Here is a 20,222-nt window from a genome sequence, read left to right as displayed (position 1 = left end):
GGGAAAAGCTAAAAAACTGTGCTCGAAGCTTTGTGTCCCCTCTGTGGTATTTTCTGAACCTGCAATGTGTCAGAGCTATTTCGACATGTTTTTTTGGACAATTGGAACATTTTTCTTAGCTGAATATTCCAGGGTGGCTTGAAAAGTTCGCGGAACTAAATAGAAAAAAAGTACTTACATCACTGAAACTTTTTTTTATTTTTCAAATTTAAATTCATTTGTCCACTTGGCAACAGTTGAATATGAAGGAGCAGAGTCGCCGAGTGTATTCTGGAAATCGGCATGAATGTCCTCTGCTTTCATGCCTTTCTTTACGAAGTGCTAAATCACTGCTCAAATCTCGATTTTTTCCATCTTCGCAAATCACTATGCGGGAACAAGAGAGCCACGTCACGGCCACAGCTCTCTTCCAAGAGCACTGACGAGGCACGTGTTTACAGGCAACAGTCCAACGGATAAAATGTTAACAGCTCGTTGCGCTAGCGCTGACCTCTTATGGAGATTCTGAGAACTTTTCAAACCACCTTCGTACTTTTCTTAGGATGCCACATACGCATACTTCATGCCAGGCAGAGTTCCGTCATCCAGAACCAATGCTTTCAGCTGTTCAGAATCAATGTTTTCAGCTGATCTGTCCAATGAACTACACAACAGGCTAGGTGCCAGAATGACGTTAGCCTGAGGCGACTTCCCCACAACACAAGGGTAGGTTTCAAGAGTTAAGAGTTCTGCGAAGGACATGGGGACGGGACGGTTTCTGCATGACACTCCTGCGATCTTCTGTCCCGCATTCTCAGCACGTCCTAATGCCGAATGTTGCTCAGAAAAGCAACTGAAATAGCCAGCATTAGGTTAAATATAATCACGTTGAAAAGGAAAAAAAAGAGTGTACACAACCACTGTAATCACGTCAATCGATATCAAAATTTATATTACTGGATCCTATCAAACTGAAATAGCATACTGTCGAATTGCTTACCAAATACGAATTAAAAGATACAAACCAATCGGCTTGCCGATTTTCACCTTAAGTAACAACAAAAATAATGCACGCATATACTCATCGTTATTTTGACGAAAACTGTCGTCATACGTTATTAACATTGGTATAATCTGAGTCAGTGACAGTGCACTAGTTACTATAATAGTTGTTCAGTCTGAAACGCTCGAGTATTTATAAACATTGTGACGCTCGGCATCGAGTGATAGTTACTCACTGGTAGCTGCTAGGCTATAACTGCGGCAGCTATAGATAATTCCTCAGCAGATCTAACTGGTCGGCATCTGGTGATCAGTGGCAACTGATAATATGAGACTACTGGCCGAGGGATCGTGTGTGTGTGTGTGTGTGTGTGTGTGTGTGTGTGTGTGTGTGTGTGTGGTGCTTGGGAAGGTGGGTGGCTGGATGTGTCGAGTATGTTGAATGGTGGTAGCAGTCATCGAAACAAGAAAAAGAAGCACAGTAAACATGAGTCCAGGAGCGTACACTTTCTGGGACCGGAACTCTTGTTCACAGCACATCCTCAAAGACGTTTGATTGCATATATGAACACTGTCGTTGTGTTCACGCTTAATCGACAGAGTGTTGTGATGTCTTAGCTGTGTTACGGTCATCTACGTACACAATGTAGTCTGTGGTGTGGTTACAGTTGTGTTTTAAATCTCGTTGTGTATGTATTATTGTATGGTAAATTACTTGCAACTGTGGGATGTGTCACGTTGTTTCACAAATCGTACAGATGACGTCACATTTGCTGTTACTGTGATGTTTTTTTTTTCGCTGTAAATGGTATAAGGCGCTGAGTACCACCTGTCAAGGTGTTCGACCCTATTTTTCCAGAGTCTTACGGGCAAAGCTGCTCTAGTTCAAAAATGGTTCAAATGGCTCTGAGCACTATGGGACTTAACTTCTAAGGTCATCAGTCCCCTAGAACTTAGAACTACTTAAACCTAACGAACCTAAGGACATCACAAACATCCATGCCCGAGGCAGGAATCGAACATGCGATCGTAGCGGTCGCGTGGTTCCAGACTATAACGGCTAGAACCGCTCGGCCACCCTGGCCAGCGCTGCTCTAGTACCCCGGTAAGTAAACAGTGGAAGACCTCCCTCAGGGGAAGAAAGTATGGTAGATTTAGTTAAGAAAAACTAAGTACAATACCACCCGAATAAAACGAGCGACTTCAGGCTACATAATGCTCAGTCTCATGTATACCTGGGGTGCTGTTACACAAAAAGATATCAAAACTTCCTGTTACCCATGTGCCGATGCATCAACCGTGTTAATATTCACACTCAAAAGTCTTTCTGCTGCTCTTATGAACAAGCGCCCAGATCTCGGAAAGCACTCGTTTTTGGGCCCTTGCTTATTTGATTAGTTCTTCTTGTCTCTGCGGGTACTACCACAGCTCAAAATATTCTGTCTTTTGATGCCCTTTGCAGATGTTTTCGCTATTCGGCCAGCAAAATACCCTCTTAAAAATCGATTTTCTTTTACTTTCTCCAATATTTCATCGAATTTGGTTCAGTGTGCCGCATTGAATAATATTAGGATGAAAGTATGGATTAAACACGTCAAGGACTGTATAAGCATTTAATTCCATACGTTGAAGCGTATTACAATGCAATAAAGCTCAAAAGTCAAAGAGTAAATCGGTTTCTCAAAGTGTAAATATTTTTCCCCAATTAACACAATTTTCTTCAGTTATCTATTGCTGCTCATTTTGCAAAGTAGCCTACGTTCTCACTCAGCGTTCAAACCATGCTGAACTGTCCTCGAAAAACTACCTTAAAATTCGCCTTTCACTTTTGAAGATCAGCGCGTTCAAACAGATAGACATGAAGGTTTTAGATAAAACTTTAAATCACGACATTTTTTTCTATGATCTAATTTTGATGAAATGTAGCCTCCACTTTGACCCAAGCTACGCTCATGGGATGAAGACCTAAATATAGAGGCTATTACAAGCAGACAGGCAACAACAAAAAGATCAGATTTTCTGAAAAAGAGTAATTTGTTAAGATCTTCTACATCTTCTACACTAATAAAGCTGTAAAATTATAGCTCCTGCCTGTTTGAACACGTTAATTTCTAAAATTACTACATGCATTTTCAACGGTGTTTCACAGGAAACATGAGCGTAGTTTGGGTCTGAGTTAGGCTATATTTCATCAATATCAGATTATAGAAAAAAAGATATCGTGATTTAAAATTTTGTCTAACACCGTCATGTCTAGCTGTTTGAATCCGCTAATCTCCAAAACTGAATTGCGAATTTTCAGGCAGTTTTTCGAGGAAACCTCAGCATAGCTTGAACGCTGAGTGAGAACGTAGACTACTTTGCATAACGAGCAGCAATAGATAACTGAAGAAAATTGTGTTAATTGGGGAAAAATATTTACACTTTGAGAAACCGATTTACTCTTTGAATTTTGAGCTTTATTGCATTGTAATACGATTCAACGCACTGAATGAAATTCTTATACAGTCCTCGACGTGTTTAATCCATACTTTCATCCTAATATTATTCAATGCGACACACTGAACCAAATTCGATGAAATTCTGAAGAAAGTAAGAGAAAATCGATTTTTAAAACAATAAAGTAGGCAAGGAACAATTTTTTTCACATCAGAAAGCATAGACAGTTTTAAAAAGTTATTAAATTTATTGTATATTGTACACGCGGTATAACGTATAGCTACTTCAAGAGTGTGATGCACACATATGTTCTTTTGGCCACGCCTCTCCACATGCACCGCTCGGCAGTGACGCTGAACGATGATGGTGGGGGAGAGAGAGAATGGGAGGGAGGGCGCACGTGACTACCTACTCTTTACTCAAACAGGCAGCTACCTGAGAGCAGATGATGTCATCGCACGACCAATAGCTTACTTACTTACCATCAGTTATCTTGATATACGAGCCATGCGGAAGCACCCAGAGGTAACAGGTGGCCTAATACAAATGTCTTTTTTCAAGGTGTTTAGAGTGTAGCCTTGTACAGTATTGAAATGTGAACGACAAACGGTTCAGAATAGAAGCTTTTGGACGCTACAGAAGAGTGTTTACGTTTGGATGGATGTGTCGTAAACTAATGAAGAGGTACCGAATCGAACTGCGAAGTACAGAAGGGGTCAATTAGTAGAACATATGCTGAGGCATCAAAACATCGTCGATTTGGTTACGGAGAGAAGCGTGGGCGGTAAAGATTCTCGAGGAAGGTCGAGGGTTGACTACAATGAGCAGGTTCAAATGAACGTGGGTTGCAGTAGCTATGCACAGATTGCAGTGGCAGTCAACGGTGTTGTCACGCTGTTGCACAACTGAGAATAATTTTACACTTTCTATGTTCCCATTTGCTATATATTTTTTCGTTTAGAAAGCCTAATATATACCATGAAATATATTACAGTTAACTATCTTTGGTCGTTCAATATCCTTTTGTCTCGAAACGAACCGCAAAACTCTGCTGGGTTCAAAGTAAGCTCAGTGGGTTTGCACTCCTACGGCGTCTCCCTGGCAGACAATGTGGCCTATTGCACTTCGAGGTGGGACAAGTCGAGGCCCCTCCGTAGCTCCACGCAGCAAGCTCGCCAGTGACGTCACTGGGTGTTACAATCGGTGTGTAAACTCCCTCTGAAGGAACAGATCCAAAGGCCCCATTAGGTAGAATCATTCTAAGAAGTACACTTCTCCCAGCTTTATGTCCTCCCGCAAAGTTACCTTGTTATCGAAGTCGCTAGAGTGTGCAATTTTACCATCCACAATATCACTAACATTGATATTTCAATAACAAATATAATTTAGTTTCATTCATAAATTAGCTTTGAGGGTAGAAATTCAGAGGTAATGTTTTCACATCAGCATTTTATATATTTTTATCGTAAAATAAGTTTCCCTTGTACTCTTCTGAGTTTGCTGAAAATATCTTAAAGGAACTGCGTTCGGTGTATATGTTCTTGGATAAACAGAAAATATGTCAAGGATTATCTTCTGTCTACATAGCACAAGAATTTAGACCATTGTCTTGTACTGTTAGTGTAGAGGAGATCGTAAAAACGGACAATCTAAGGAAGACGTTCACCTCGTGTGCTAAACTGTTACAGCTAATTCTCACAACTCCCATGCCGTCGGCAGAAACTGAAACGTGCTTTTACACTTTGAAAAGAATGGAATTATTCTTAACCAACTTCATCAGCTACGTAAGATTGCCGTCCTTGGTGAAACCTTACTTTGAAAGAGACCTCTTCATGAAGATCAAAGAATTCAATCAGCAGGTCATTGACAAGTTCGCAACAATAAAAAACAGGACAAATTTTCAGTACAAGAGAGGGAAGATTAAGTGGTCTTATTACGTGCTGCATAATATGCGATTGCATTTTAGTTCTACTAGAAATGTAGGTCATAATGTAACGCTAACAGTTTTAGTATATAGTCGATAAATAGTAGCATCTCTTTCTATACGGTATTTTTCTATTATAGATATACTGAAGAGCCAATGAAACTGGTACACCTTCCTAACATCGTGGAGGGTACCCGCGAGCTTGCAGTTGTGCCGCAACAAGACATGGCATGGACTCGACTAATGTTTGTAGTTGTGATTGAGGGAAGTGATACTATGAACCCTGCAGTGCTGTTCATAAATCAGTAAGGGTACGTGGACGTGAAGATCTCTTCTTATCAACACGTTGCAAGGCATCCCAGATATGCTCAATAAAGTTCATGTCTGGTGCGTATGGTGGCCATCGGAATTGTTTAAACTCAGAAGAGTGTTCCTGGAGCCACTCTGTAGCAATTATCGACGTGTGGGGTGTCGCATTGCCTTGATGGAACTGGCCAAGTCCGTCGGAACACACAATGGACGTGAACGGATGCAGGTGATCAGACAGGATGCTTACGTATGTGTAACTTGTCAGAGTCATATCTAGACGTATCAGAGATCCCGTATCACTTCACCTGCACACTCCCCACACCATCACAGAGCCTTCACCAGTTTCAACAGTCTCCTGCTGACATGAAGAGTCCATGGATTCATGAGGTTGTCTCCATGCTCGTACACGTACATCCACTCGATACAATTTGAAACGAGACACGTCCGACCAAGCAACATGTTTCCAGTCATCAAAAGTCCAATGTCGGTTTTGACGGGTCCAGGCGAGCCGTATGGCTTTGTGTCGTGCAGTCATCAAGAATACACGAGTGGGCCTTCGAAAACCCATATCGATGATGTTTCGTTGAATGATTCGCACGCTGACACTTGTTGATGGCCCAGCATTAAAATCTGCAGTTTTTTGCGAAGGGTTGAACTTGTGGCACGTCGAACGATTCTCTTCAGTCGTCATTGGTCTAGTTCTTGCAGGATCTTTTTCCGGTCGCAGCGATATCGGAGATTTGACGTTTCGCCGGATTCCTGATAATCACGGTACACTCACGAAAAAAATCCCCACTTCACCGCTACCTCGGAGATGCTCTGTCCCATCGCTCGTGCTCCTACTATAACACCACGTTCAAACTCACTCAGATCTTGATAATTTGCCACTGTAGTAGTAGTAACAGATTTAACAATTGCGTCAGACGCTTGTTTTCTTATATAGGCGCTTCCGACCGTAGCGCCGTATTCTGCCTGTTTACTTATCTCTGTATTTGAATACGCATGCCTATGTCAGTTTCTTTGACGCTTCAGTGTAATAAATCAACGTTGAAAGTGTGCCGTGCGCCAGCGTTTCATCGAGCGTTAATGTCGCCGGTAGAGGGCAGGCCGGAGAAATAGGTTAAGGGCTGCGGCGACATGGAGAACAGGAGAGTGTGTAACGGGCGGCGAAGAGCTAAGGTAGGCGGCGTGTTGTTGTGGCCAAGAGTCTGCCGTGGCTCTTTGGCAAGGGTGGTGCCCTTGCTCACTGCGGGTTTGGCGGGGCCGAGTCTTCGTCGCAGCCGCTAATATTGCTCGTTAGCTGCCACTTCGGCAGGACGCTCAGCATTCGGCGTGTCCTCTGCTACTGAAGTTGCAAGCAGTTTGTGTCCATTGTGGTGCTGGGTTGGAGTCCGGCGTGACCTTTGCAAGCACTGGATGCGGTGGCGTCTGCTGGATGATACCCTTGGGTTTCCGATTACCGGTACGTGTAATCTTCGTTACATCCTTCTCTCGGCGCTCTCTAAGTAAGCGTTTGTCAATGGGCGCTGGATTTTACGAGAGATGACGGTGAGTATCCGATTAGTGTGCACGTCGCTTGGTGTCGAGTGGTGGCTATTTTGACTCCGTATCCTGGTTGCCCGTTGTTATGTGTATAAATCTGTTCTTTATGGAGGTTTTGTCGGGTACTACTTGAGTTCAGTTCTGTCAATGTGTGTGGGCCTGTGGCTGTGACTATTCCAAACTGATTTTACAAACAAGGGTAAAGAATGCAGATGTAATTCTTCCGATTTTCGAATTGTACTTTATACTCAGAGAAAACTGTTTAATCTAGCTACCCTATTTCTGAGGCACATCTACCTGTTGGCTAGAAGCACGAGCTCAAGCTGTTTACTAAATTGTTTCCATCTAAAAATAATAAAAATAAAAATCAATAAAAACATTTATGCCTCAGTAGTTAAGTCAAAGTTTCCTGCATAACGTTCATTCTTTTCTGAGTTATTTTTACTAAAAAGTTAACGAGTTGTCTCTGTGTTACAGGATACTTGATTGTATCTCTTGTTAATTGTGGTCTAATTACAGATGCCTGTGTACCATAACTGAAATTTTTATTGAAGGTTTCTAGTACTGTGGTAGCGCCAACCGCCACCTATGTTAGTAGAGGAGGAGCAATTATTGCTACTTGCGTTGCCTCTGCCTTAAATTTGAACCACGTTTGTCAGTCATTTTGGCTACTTCGAGGGCAATGGCGTTTTGATAACTACTGGCAACAGACGGTGGTTGATAATTGTTGCATATTCATTTTATCATATGATTTGCTGTTTGTAATATGAATGTATTTTTCTTCATTTAATATTCATTATTAAAAAGGAAGTGATTTTATACAATTGCTGTTTTGAGGTGTTTGCTATCAGTCGTGTTGCTGAAATTTCGTCTTTTCAGTTCTGGAGGCAATTTGTTAATGCTATTCTTGGATTTTTGCTTTTCAAAAATAAATTCTTTAGTGTGATAAGAAACGTTAATACATTCAATATGTTTTAAACACAGCTGCACAACAGCAACGGTTTCACGTAATAAAATTATAAACAGCCGATTAGTTGCAATGGATAAAGAAATTCTTTACGTAGGTTTCGACAAATATGTCTTCTTCAGAAGGTAGCAATTTACCATTAGTAAGGACTAATGTACCATCGCCGTTTTTACAATTGTCAGCATAGATCCATGTGTCAAATATATATATATATATATATATATATATATATATATATATATATATATATATATATAGCCCTAGAATTAGGGTTTGTCACGTAAATATAAAATAGCTCATGGATCTTGCAGAGCTCACAACCGACAAAAACGGCGATGGTAAATTAGTTCTTACTAATGTAAATTTGCTACCTTCTGAAGAAGACGAATTTATATTTGTCGAAACCCAGGTAAAGAATTTCTTTATCCATTGCAACTGGTCGGCTGTTTATAATTTTATTAAATTCATTATGGCTCAGTACCTTTCCGCTCAACACCAGCTCCCAACCGCATTTGAGAAACGTTGTTGCCTCACCCAACTTTTGATACCGCCGGCAGCAACTGAGAGACTGAGAGATGTGCACAGGACTGACTAGCGTTGGAGACCTGCATGAGACCAGTCTTCAGACAGAAGCCCGCAACAAAAACGGTCCTATGGCATTCACTCGGGACACAGCTGAAGTTACTTTCGCATTTCACGTTTCGACCTGTGATCTTCGTTCGAGATCCCCCGATGCGTCACACCTGTAATATAGCTAAGATAATCCAGTGACGCATGCCGTACACGTGCTGAGAGCTGGGCACTGTTTGGCGCTGGCGGGCCTCGTCGGCGTGAGTAAGTCCATAGCGACGCCCGGAATGCGAGCGGGCGGCCGGGCCTGAGTGAGGTCCCCACCAGCATGACTCAGCCCACACGGCGGAGCCAGAGCACGGCTCCACGAGCCGGGCGGCGTGCGTCACACTGCCTGCGGCCCAGACACGGCGGCGCCGCAGTCTTTGTCTGGCTCAGTGCGGGGGGCCCGTCAGGCGAGAGGCAGCGCGCACGCGTTTGTTCTAACCGCTGTCATCGCGGCTGCGCAGGGGGCGGTGGCTGCCCCCTCTGCGGCTTTCGGGAACCGATCTGATACCTGCAGCAGCTTACAAAGGCGGCGGCGACTGACGAGGATCCAAGAGTTGGCAGGCGAGGAGACGGAGTTCCCGATGGGGGACGAGAAGCACGTCCATTCGGTCGTAACCGCCCCATACCTCAAAAACTTTTTTTTCCTTATACGACGTGCCAAATTTGGACAAAGTGCCACTTTCTGCTCATTCTTTGTTGCTTTATTTTTCCTTTTTTTCCCCAGTAATCACCTCTTTTGGCGTCCGAAGGATCGAAATGAAAAACTACACTACTGGCCATTGAAATTGCTACACCAAGAAGAAATGCAGACGATAAACAGTTATACATTGCACAAATATATTATACTAGAACTGGCATGTGATCACATTTTCACGCAATTTTCGTGCATAGATCCTGAGAAATCAGTACCCAGAACAACCACTTCTGGCCGTAATAACGGCTTCGATACGCCTGGGCATTGAGTCAAACAGAGCTTGGATCGCGTGCACAGGTACAGCTGCCCACGCAGCTTCGACACGATAACACAGTTCATCAAGAGTAGTAACTGGCGCATTGTGACGACCCAGTTGCTCAGCCACCATTGACCAGACGTTTTCAATTGGTGAAGATCTGGAGAATGTGCTGGCCAGGGCAACAGTCGGACATTTCCTGTATCCAGAAAGGTCCGTACAGGACCTGCAACATGCGGTCGTGCATTATCCTGCTGAAATGTAGGGTTTCGCAGTGATCGAAAGAAGGGTAGAGCCACGTGTCGTAACACATCTGAAATGTAACGTCCACTGTTGAAAGCGCCGTCAACGAGAACAAGAGGTGACCGAGACATGTAACCAATGGCACCCCACACCATTACCCCGGGTGATAAGCCAGTATGGCGATGACGAATACACGCTTCCAACGTGCGTTCACCGAGATGTCGCACGAACACGGATGCGACCATCATGATGCTGTAAACAGAACCTGGATTCATCCGAAAAAATGACGTTTTGCCATTCGTGCACCCAGGTTCGTCGTCGAGTAACACTCGGAGGCGCTCCTGTCTGTGATGCAGCGTCAAGGGTAACCGCAGCCACGGTCTCCGAGCTGACAGTCCATGCTGGTGCAAACGTCGTTGAAGTGTTCGTGCACATGGTTGTTGTCTTGCAAACGTCCCCATCTGTTGACTCTGGGATCGAGATGTGGCTGCACGATCCGTTACATCCACTCGGATAAGATGCCTGTCATCTCGACTGCTAGTGATACGAGACCGTTAGCATCCAGCACGGCGTTCCGTATTACCCTCCTGAACCCACCGATTCCATATTCTGCTAACAGTCATTGGATCTCGACCAATGCGAACAGCAATGTCGCGATACGATAAACTGCAGTCGCGATTGGCTACAGTCCGACCTTTATTAATCTCGGAAACGTGATGGTACGTTTTTCTCCTCCTTACACGAGGCATCACAACAACGTTTCACCAGGCAACGCCGGTTAACTGCTGTTTGTGTATGAGAAATCAGTTGGAAGGTTTCGTCATGTCAGCACGTTGTAGGTGTAGCCACCGGCGCCAACCTTGTGTGAATTCTCTGAATAGCTAATCATTTGCATATCACAGGATCTTCTTCCTCTCGGTTAAATTTCGCGTTTGTAGCACGTCATCTTCGTGGTTTAGTAATTTTAATGGCCAGTAGTGTAAGTTCGCCCTGTCAACGTCATTCCCTGCCATCACGTTAGAAGAACCACACCTGATGATCTGCATCTGTCTGGACGCTGATGACGTCGGATCCATCTTCACTTACAGGAGAGATTTCGATTACCGAGTGAAATGAATTGACATCTTGGAAAATAACCACGTAGCTGCTCCTGTAAATACACTGTTGGAAAGAAAAATAGCTACTCTTCCTTTAGAGGTCACCAGTTCACACCAGCTTTGTTGTTACAATAATGCTGACGGAGTACATCAAATAATTACATTTACTGATCAACAGCACAGGCGGTTCTGAGGTAACAGGTATCGACCTATGCAGAAACACCCATGTTGTTGTTGTTTGAAAAGTGATAGAAACCAGAAGCATATCTGTTGTTGTTGTTGTGGTCTTCAGTCCTGAGACTGGCTTGATGCAGCTCTCCATGCTACTCTGCCCTGTGCAAGCTTCTTCATCTACCTGTACCTACTGCAACCTACATCCTTCTCAATCTGCTGAGTGTATTCATCTCTTGGTCTCCCTCTACAATTTTTACCCTCCATGCTGCCCTCCAATGCCAAATTGGTGATCCCTTGATGCCAATGCCGATCCATTCTTCTTTTCAAGTTGTGCCACAAACCCCTCTTCTCTCCAACCCTATTCAATACCTCCTCATTAGTTATGTGATCTACCCATCTAATCTTCAGCATTCTTCTGTAGCACCTCATTTCGAAAGCTCCTCTTCTCTTCTTGTCCAAACTATTTATCGTCCACGTTTCACTTCCATACATGGCTACACTTCATACAAATACTTTCAGAAACGACCTCCTGACTCTTATACATATACTCGATGTTAACAAATTTCTCTTCTTCAGAAACGCTTTCCTTGCCATTGTCAGTCTACATTTTATATCCTCTCTACTTCGACCATCGTGAGTTATTTTGCTCCCCAAATGCCAAAACTCGTTTACTACTTTAAGCGTCTCATTTCCTAATCTGATTCCCGAAGCATCGCCCAAATTAATTCCACTACATTCTATTATCCTCGGTTTGCTTTTGTTGATGTTCATCTTATATCCTCCGTTCAACTGCTCTTCCAGGTCCTTTGCTGCCTCTTGTAAGTAGGCTGTTTAGGTTTTTATGTTGGTAACGCCACGTAGCGCTCTGTATGAACATCACTGGCTGTTCTGTGTGCAATCTGTGGCTGGGCGGCATTGTTGGAATCGTCGCCATTGTAGTGTTGGGCAGTTGGCTATATCATGACTTCTGAGCATTATTAAGTTAAATACATTGTGTGTTCTCTATCAAAATCTTTCATTTGCTAACTACACTCCTGGAAATTAAAACAAGAACACCGTGAATTCATTGACCCAGGAAGGGGAAACTTTATTGACACATTCCTGGGGTCAGATACATCACATGATCACACTGACAGAACCACAGGCACATAGACACAGGAAACAGAGCATGCACAATGTCGGCACTAGTACAGTGTATATCCACCTTTCGCAGCAATGCAGGCTGCTATTCTCCCAAGGAGACGATCGTAGAGATGCTGGATGTAGTCCTGTGGAACGGCTTGCCATGCCATTTCCACCTGGCGCCTCAGTTGGACCATCGTTCGTGCTGGACCTGCAGATCGCGTGAGACGACACTTCATCCAGTCCCAAACATGCTCAATGGGGGACGGATCCGGAGATCTTGCTGGCCAGGGTAGTTGACTTACACCTTCTAGAGCACGTTGGGTGGCACGGGATACATGCGGACGTGCATTGTCCTGTTGGGACAGCAAGTTCCCTTGCCGGTCTAGGAATGGTAGAACGATGGGTTCGATGACGGTTTGGATGTACCGTGCACTATTCAGTGTCCCCTCGACGATCACTAGAGGTGTACGGCCAGTGTAGGAGATCGCTCCCCACACCATGATGCCGGGTGTTGGCCCTGTGTGCGTCGGTCATATGCAGTCCTGATTGTGGCGCTCACCTGCACGGCGCCAAACACGCATACGACCATCATTGGCACCAAGGCAGAAGCGACTCTCATCGCTGAAGACGACACGTCTCCATTCGTCCCTCCATTCACGCCTGTCGCGACACCTCTGGAGGCGGGCTGCACGATGTTGGGGCGTGAGCGGAAGACGGCCTAACGGTGTGCGGGACTGTAGCCCAGCTTCATGGAGACGGTTGCGAATGGTCCTCGCCGAAACCCCAGGAGCAACAGTGTCCCTAATTTGCTGGGAAGTGGCGGTGCGGTCCCCTACGGCACTGCATAGGATCCTACGGTCTTGGCGTGCATCTGTGCGTCGCTGCGGTCCGGTCCCAGGTCGACGGGCACGTGCACCTTCCGCCGACCACTGGCGACAACGTCGATGTACTGTGGAGTCCTCACGCCCCACGTGTTGACCAATTCGGCGGTACGTCCACCCGGCCTCCCGCATGCCCACTATACGCCTTCGCTCAAAGTCCGTCAACTGCACATACGGTTCACGTCCACGCTGTCGCGGCATGCTACCAGTGTTGAAGACTGCGATGGAGCTCCGTATGCCACGGCAAACTGGCTGACACTGACGGCGGCGGTGCACAAATGCTGCGCAGCTAGCGCCATTCGACGGCCGACACTGCGGTTCCTGGTGTGTCCGCTGTGCCGTGCGTGTGATCATTGCTTGTACAGCCCTCTCGCAGTGTCCGGAGCAAGTATGGTGGGTCTGACACACTGGTGTCAATGTGTTCTTTTTTCCATTTCCAGGAGTGTATATCTATCAGTAGTTAGTGCCTTCAGTAGTTTGAATCTTTTATTCAGCTGGCAGTAGTGGCGCTCGCTGTATTGCAGTAGTTCGAGTAACGAAGATTTTTGAGAGGTAAGCGATTTGTGAAACGTATAGGTTAGTGTCTGTCAGGGCCATTCTTTCGTAGGGATTTTTGAAAGTCAGATTGTGTTGCACTAAAAATATTGTGTGTCAGTTTAAGCACAGTCATGTAAAATTTTTCTAAGGGGACGTTACACTCTGACAGAATTACAATGTCATCAGCGAACCTCAAAGTTTTTATTTCTCCTCCATGGATTTTAATTCCTAATCCGAAATTTTCTTTTGTTTCCTTTACTGGTTGCTCAATATACAGTTTAAATAACATAGGGGATAGGCTACAACCCTGTCTCACTCTCTTCCCGACCACTGCTTCCCTGTCATGCCCCTCGACTCTTATAACTGCAATCTGGTTCATGTACAAAATGTAAATAGCCTTGCGCTCCCTGTATTTTACCCTTGCCACCTTCAGAATATGAAACAGAGTATTCCAATCAACATTGTCAAAAGCTTTCTCTAAGTCTACAAACGCCGGCAACGGAGGTTTGCCTTTCCTTAATCCTTCTTTTAAGATAAGTCGTAAGGTCAGTATTGCCTCACGTGTTTCAATATTTCTACGGAAACACCCATATTAGTACGTAATTGTAGCTTCCACCGGCGGCAGGGCAGCCGCTGACTCTCTCATCCTATTGATGGTTGTAGCTATCGGTCTTCGACTGGTTTGATGTGGCCCACCACGAGTTCTTCTCCTGTGTTGACCTCTTCATCCCAGAGTAGCACTTGCAACCGGCGTCCTCAATTATTTGCTGGATGTATTCCCATCTTTGTCTTCCTCTGCAGTTTTTACTCTCTACAGGTCCCTCTTGTACCGCAGAAGTCATTCCCTGATGTCTTAACAGTTGTCCCGTCATCCTGTCCCTTCTCCTTGTCAATGTTTCCCACATATTCCTTTCCTCACCGATTCTGCACAAAACCTCTTGATTCCTAACCTTTCAACATAAGTCTGTAGCACCACATCTTAAATGCTTCGATTCCCTTCTGTTCTGGTTGTCCCACAGGCCATGTTTCACTACCATACAATGCTGTCCTGCAAACGTGCATTCCAAGAAGTTTCCTCCTTAAATTAAGGCCTATGTTTGATACTGGTAGACTTCTCTTGGCCAGGTTTGCCCTTTTTGCCAATGACAGCCTGCGTTTGATCTCCTCCTTGCTCCGTCCGTGACTGGTATTTTGCTGCCCAAATAGTAGACTTCCTCTACTTCCTGACCATCAATCCTGATGTTAAGTTTCTCGCTGTTCTCATTTCTGCCACTTCTCATTAGTTTCATCTTTTCTCGATTCACTCTCAATCTATATTCTGTACTCATTAGACTGTTCATTCTGTTCAGCAGATCATGTAATTTTCCTCACTTTCACTCATGATGGCAATGTCATCAGGTACTAGAGGGAGCTGTACAGGGCAAAAACTGTAGAAGACCGAGATTGGAATACAACCAGCAAATAATTGAGGACGCAGGTTACATGTGCTACTCTAGGATGAAGAGGTTGGCACAGGAGACCAATTTGTAGCGGACGCCATCAAACGAGTCAGAGAGTGGTGACTCGGAAAAAAAACCTCTAAGATTCGAATCAAATGTTCTGGTAACCAGTTATGTAATGGTAATGAGTGGAAACACTTTGCGAGCACACGGACAGTGGCAGCACGACAATTACAAATACTACCGAATTAACATTGATAACACGGTGAGGATGATTTACTGTGGTGCAAACCGAATATTTGCGTTTTAAACACCCTCGGCTTTGCTATGAGCGATCCACCACGAATGACTTAAGAAAAACTACAAACAACATTGTCGGGTCGCTTCTGTGACAACCAACAAGAACACATGAAACCCAAAACGGTGGATATTACCGCTCAACTGCTGGTCATTAAATAAATCTACAATGTACTGCCACAAACAAAGCGTACCAAGCACGGCAACGGACTGAGTCTATCAACCACTACAACCAACTGAGCCTATCAAGCATAGCAACGAACTGAAACCCAGAGGGAGTCTCTCAGTAGTTTTGTAAATTCGGGTCCCCGCACAGTGTTTGCTTCTTCCGATAGCAAGAGTTCCCTGCTGCCAACATGAGCGGGGACATCCTACTAAGAACCATGTCCCACCTACTGTAATGTGCAAGGGACCATCATGAATCGTGATTTATTGCCTTTCCATCCATGTGTAATTTCTGTCTGCCTTACTGCGTATTTCTTCAGTTACCTTCTGCACAATAATGTAGCAACTCTTGCTATGAATGGTCCAAGTTACCTCGATCCAAGGGGTTCGCCACTCTTTGGCCGGTTCGTGCTTGGCAACCACAGGGCCCCAGCCTTTGCAACAGTCTATCCCATTTGTGCTGTGCCCATCCTCTTGCTATCCTTTTCCCCTCATCTGGGGAACATGTCTGGGATGTTATTGGGAACGTTCTATATTGTCTGACACTGTCGTAACCGGTAGGTCAGAAAGGACAGAAGGAGTTCTCCCGTGAAAACTTCCTCTAGACCTCAAGACAAACAACAACCGAGTCTTTCTCTAACCAGAAAGGCTCGAAGAAGTCCACCAAAGGCAAACGGTCTTCTCCTTCGCCAGCTCGAAGATCCTCTTTCGCGGAGTCGCCAAGTGATACCTTAGCCCGCCCAGCATCCGTGTCGCATCACCAACCGTTTTTCAGCGTTGGACTCCACAGACCGACCGCACAAGCAGGCCGATGCTACTGTGGACGCCATGGAGCAGGAGCCTCCTGCTTCTGTGCCCTATAGTAGCAGCTCTCCACCGGCAGTCACTCGGCAGCCACTGAAGTGACACCTCAAGATCTCTTCCCCATCATGACTCTCCTTCAGTGGAAGGTTCATGGCCTTCGGTCCCACAAAGAGGATTTACAGCTGCTTTTAGCACTGCACCGTCCCTTTGTACACTGCCTTCAGGAAACGAAACTGCGCCCTCAGGACCACATTGAGCTTTCACATTTCCTACTGATTCCATGTGACATTCCCCCTGAGGTCGGCATTCCATCTTATGGGGGCGTCATGCTGTCATACAGGATGACAGTCATAGTCAACCCATCTCCCTGACAACCCGCCTTCAAGCTGTTGCTATTCGCCTTTTCTTTCCCCACGTGACTTGTTCCCTCTGTACCATTTATGTCCCTCCATCATTCAATGAAACAAGGGCAGACTTCTTTCACTTTATTGGGCAGCCACAGTATTGGGCAAGGGGAATTCTACGCCAAGGGGGACACTACCCCAAGGGGGACACTACCCTAAAGTAACGTTGTCCAAGATGGCGGCCATGACGTGACCCCCACCTAGGAGGATTCTACCCAACAGGCTGCCCCAAAAGTTCTGGTTGATGATGTCATGCAAGTTGGCAGCGATGACATCACCCGCCCCCCACAGGGACACTACCCCACTCAGGGTGCTTCAAAAGTTCTATCACAATAAAGTAATCCAAGATGGCGGCCATGAAGTCATTCAAGATGGTGGATTTTGGCGGGAAGTTTGAATTTTGGAGGTAAGATAGGTCAGTTGGGCTACCTCCACTAAACTAAGAAAATGGCGGAAAGAAAGGGCACTTTGGCTACCTCCAGCAATCTAATTCACCCGATCGCCACCTGTTGCTAGGAACTGCCGTGAAAAGGACTCAGCCTGTGCTGGACATAAGTCTTTATTTTCAGTATTTATTAAAACACTTAGAGGCAGCACCACTACCAGAGAGCGCTGTCGTCCGTTCCGTGACGCAACCCAAGATGACTACCCGGAGGAGGAAATGACTCAGCTTGCTCTGGTCTGCTGTAAAGGGAAAGGAAAGAGTGCATTTTATTTATTTTAGAACAATTTATTTAGGGATAGATTTTGAGAGCTAGTATATTTATCGCACTGATACCAAACACACGCTCTGGCTTGCTTGGGGTCACGCCACACAGCCGACAGACCTGTAAACTACTGCAGACAACTCCTAAATTACCGAAATAATTTCAGTACAGACCTGCAAACTGCTCCTAAATAATGCAGTACACTGATGTGCAGACACGAAATCAACTCGTAAGCTGTCCAAATAATCCATAGCGCAGCCTACAGACCCGCTCGCAAAATAATGCCACAGACACAACCAGACACCGCGAACCCCCCCCCCCCCCCCCCCCCCCCCCTGTCCACTACACCGCACGGGAGGATACCGCACACGCTCCCTGAAGGCGGGATGCACCGGCACCCCCTGCGAGCTGTGTCTAGCATGCACGTTGAAACGTTCCCTTAGAAAACTTATACAAGACTGTGCTTAAACTGACACACAATAGTTTTTAGCGCAACGCAATCTGACTTCCAAAAATCCCTACGAAAGAATGGCCCTGACTAGCATTAACCTATACGTTTCACAAATCACTTACCTCACAGAAATCTTCGTTACTCAAGCTACTGCAATACAGCGAGCGCCACTACTGCCAGCTAAATAAAAGATTCAAACTACTGAAGGCACTAACTACTGATAGGCATAGTTAGCGAATGAAAGATTTTAATAGAGAACAAACAATGTATTTACCTTAATAGTCATAATACATATATCAGTTCATGACACAAATTCTTACAAATTTCAAAACTCCGCAATCTCTCTCCCCACGTCCACTACTGCTGGCGGCTCACATCAAACTGCGCAACGCTACGTGCTGTAAGCATCCAGCTGCCGCTGCCCAACACTACAATGGCAGACAACAATGCAAACCAGCCACAGACTGCAGACGGCACAGCCAGTGATTTTCATACAGATCGCTACGTGGCGGCGGCGTTACCAATAAAAAAACCTAAACAGCCTGCTTACATAGCCCCCATGCTCCCCACAAAAAAATTTACAAGTTGTTTTGGGCAGTGGCCAATACAGATTTGAAAATTTTTTTTATAATTACAATAACAAAGAAATGAAATGCACACACTTATCGATACAATGTTGGTCAAAAGCTAAAATTTTCTCACATTCCATAAAGACAGTCATGATCATTCATCAAAGTAAAATTGCAGTGTTTTTCTCAAAGTCTGAGTAGTAAAAGATAACGCACATGGAAGTAGTGTATTTCCATGCAGTCTCGAAGAAGTAGTGTTGTCCTTCCAACGGAAAGACAGTGCTGACTCTTGATATGCAGACAGGTAATGGGCCACAACAGAGCAAACCCACAGCAGAGTCAGTCGAAGTTTTAAAGAATATTGGTAGGTAGGTCGTCACAGAGTAGATCCATTGTAGTCCTGGTAGAGATTACGGTGGGCCACCAGAGGTGCAGACCCACTGCAGTCCTTGTAGAAATAATGGTATTGGTGGGTCATCAAAGGTGTAGACCCACTGTAGTCCTTGTAGAGATGGCCAGCAGCCATCTGTTTGACTGTGCAGGCGCACAATCACCATTGAAGACTATTGCAGATAATATAGCAAGTCCATAACCACCACTTGTGCACTCACAAAAATTGTTTTTGAAATGTCCTTACAAGCAGCAATGCTGTTATCCAGTCCCTTACTGAATTATTAACACACGTGCAAACACTATCAGTCCCTACTTCTCACATATTGTCCATATACTACGACCAACAGAAACGTGTGCAGTAAATGTAATTTAAAAGTTACTTAATTTGATGAACTGGTGTCAATTACAATTTTATAACATAAGAATGCAATAACAAAGGTACAAAATATATCATTAAAGAACATAATAGTACAGATAACATTTACAGTAATACAGGCTTTACAAAAGAATCGAAATAACAAATACATCAGTGTTACAGGAATTATGACATAAGTACATACATAAAAGATCAGAATAACTTTTGAAACATCAACTTCACACATGAGCATTAAAACAAAACACAATAAATAATGTCTGGACATATTTACAAAGAAAATAACATAGTATTTGAAAAATTCTACAACATAAATCTTATTAGCTAAACACATAAAGACAGGAAAAAGACAAATACACAAGGGTACATAAACACATAGTGGGATAACACAAGGAAAGGACAGGGTTTGTTTTCAGTGTAACATTTGGTACTGCAGTCCAACCCAAAACGTCATTTTGTAGATCTTTCGTCTTATCTCAACATTTGTTTCCACCAAAAATATCCTATCCAAGCATGCTTTCTGCATTTTGTTCACATCCTCTTTCAAAAATAGTTTTCCTCCACTGTACTCTACTTTTTTGGCCAAATCATTTCCTTATAGCTTCTCAATGCTTTTCTTCCAATTCATCATAGTTAGTTTCTTATATAGTCTACCCCCTCTTAAGCTAACTTAAACCTACTGAGCTCAGATGCTAAACTAAGGAACGAGGCAATGCAGCAGCACAAAACAATTAATACAAATAGCAGTGATAAAAAAAATGGAAATTGGCAAAAAAAGGTAGCAATATTACAACTAATATAAGGCAATGCGCAGCAAACAAGAAAAATAAATC

The sequence above is a fragment of the Schistocerca gregaria genome, chromosome 7 (assembly GCF_023897955.1).
Source record: "Schistocerca gregaria isolate iqSchGreg1 chromosome 7, iqSchGreg1.2, whole genome shotgun sequence".
Classification (NCBI taxonomy): Eukaryota; Metazoa; Arthropoda; class Insecta; order Orthoptera; family Acrididae; genus Schistocerca; species Schistocerca gregaria.
Note: the sequence above shows the minus strand (reverse complement) of the source record.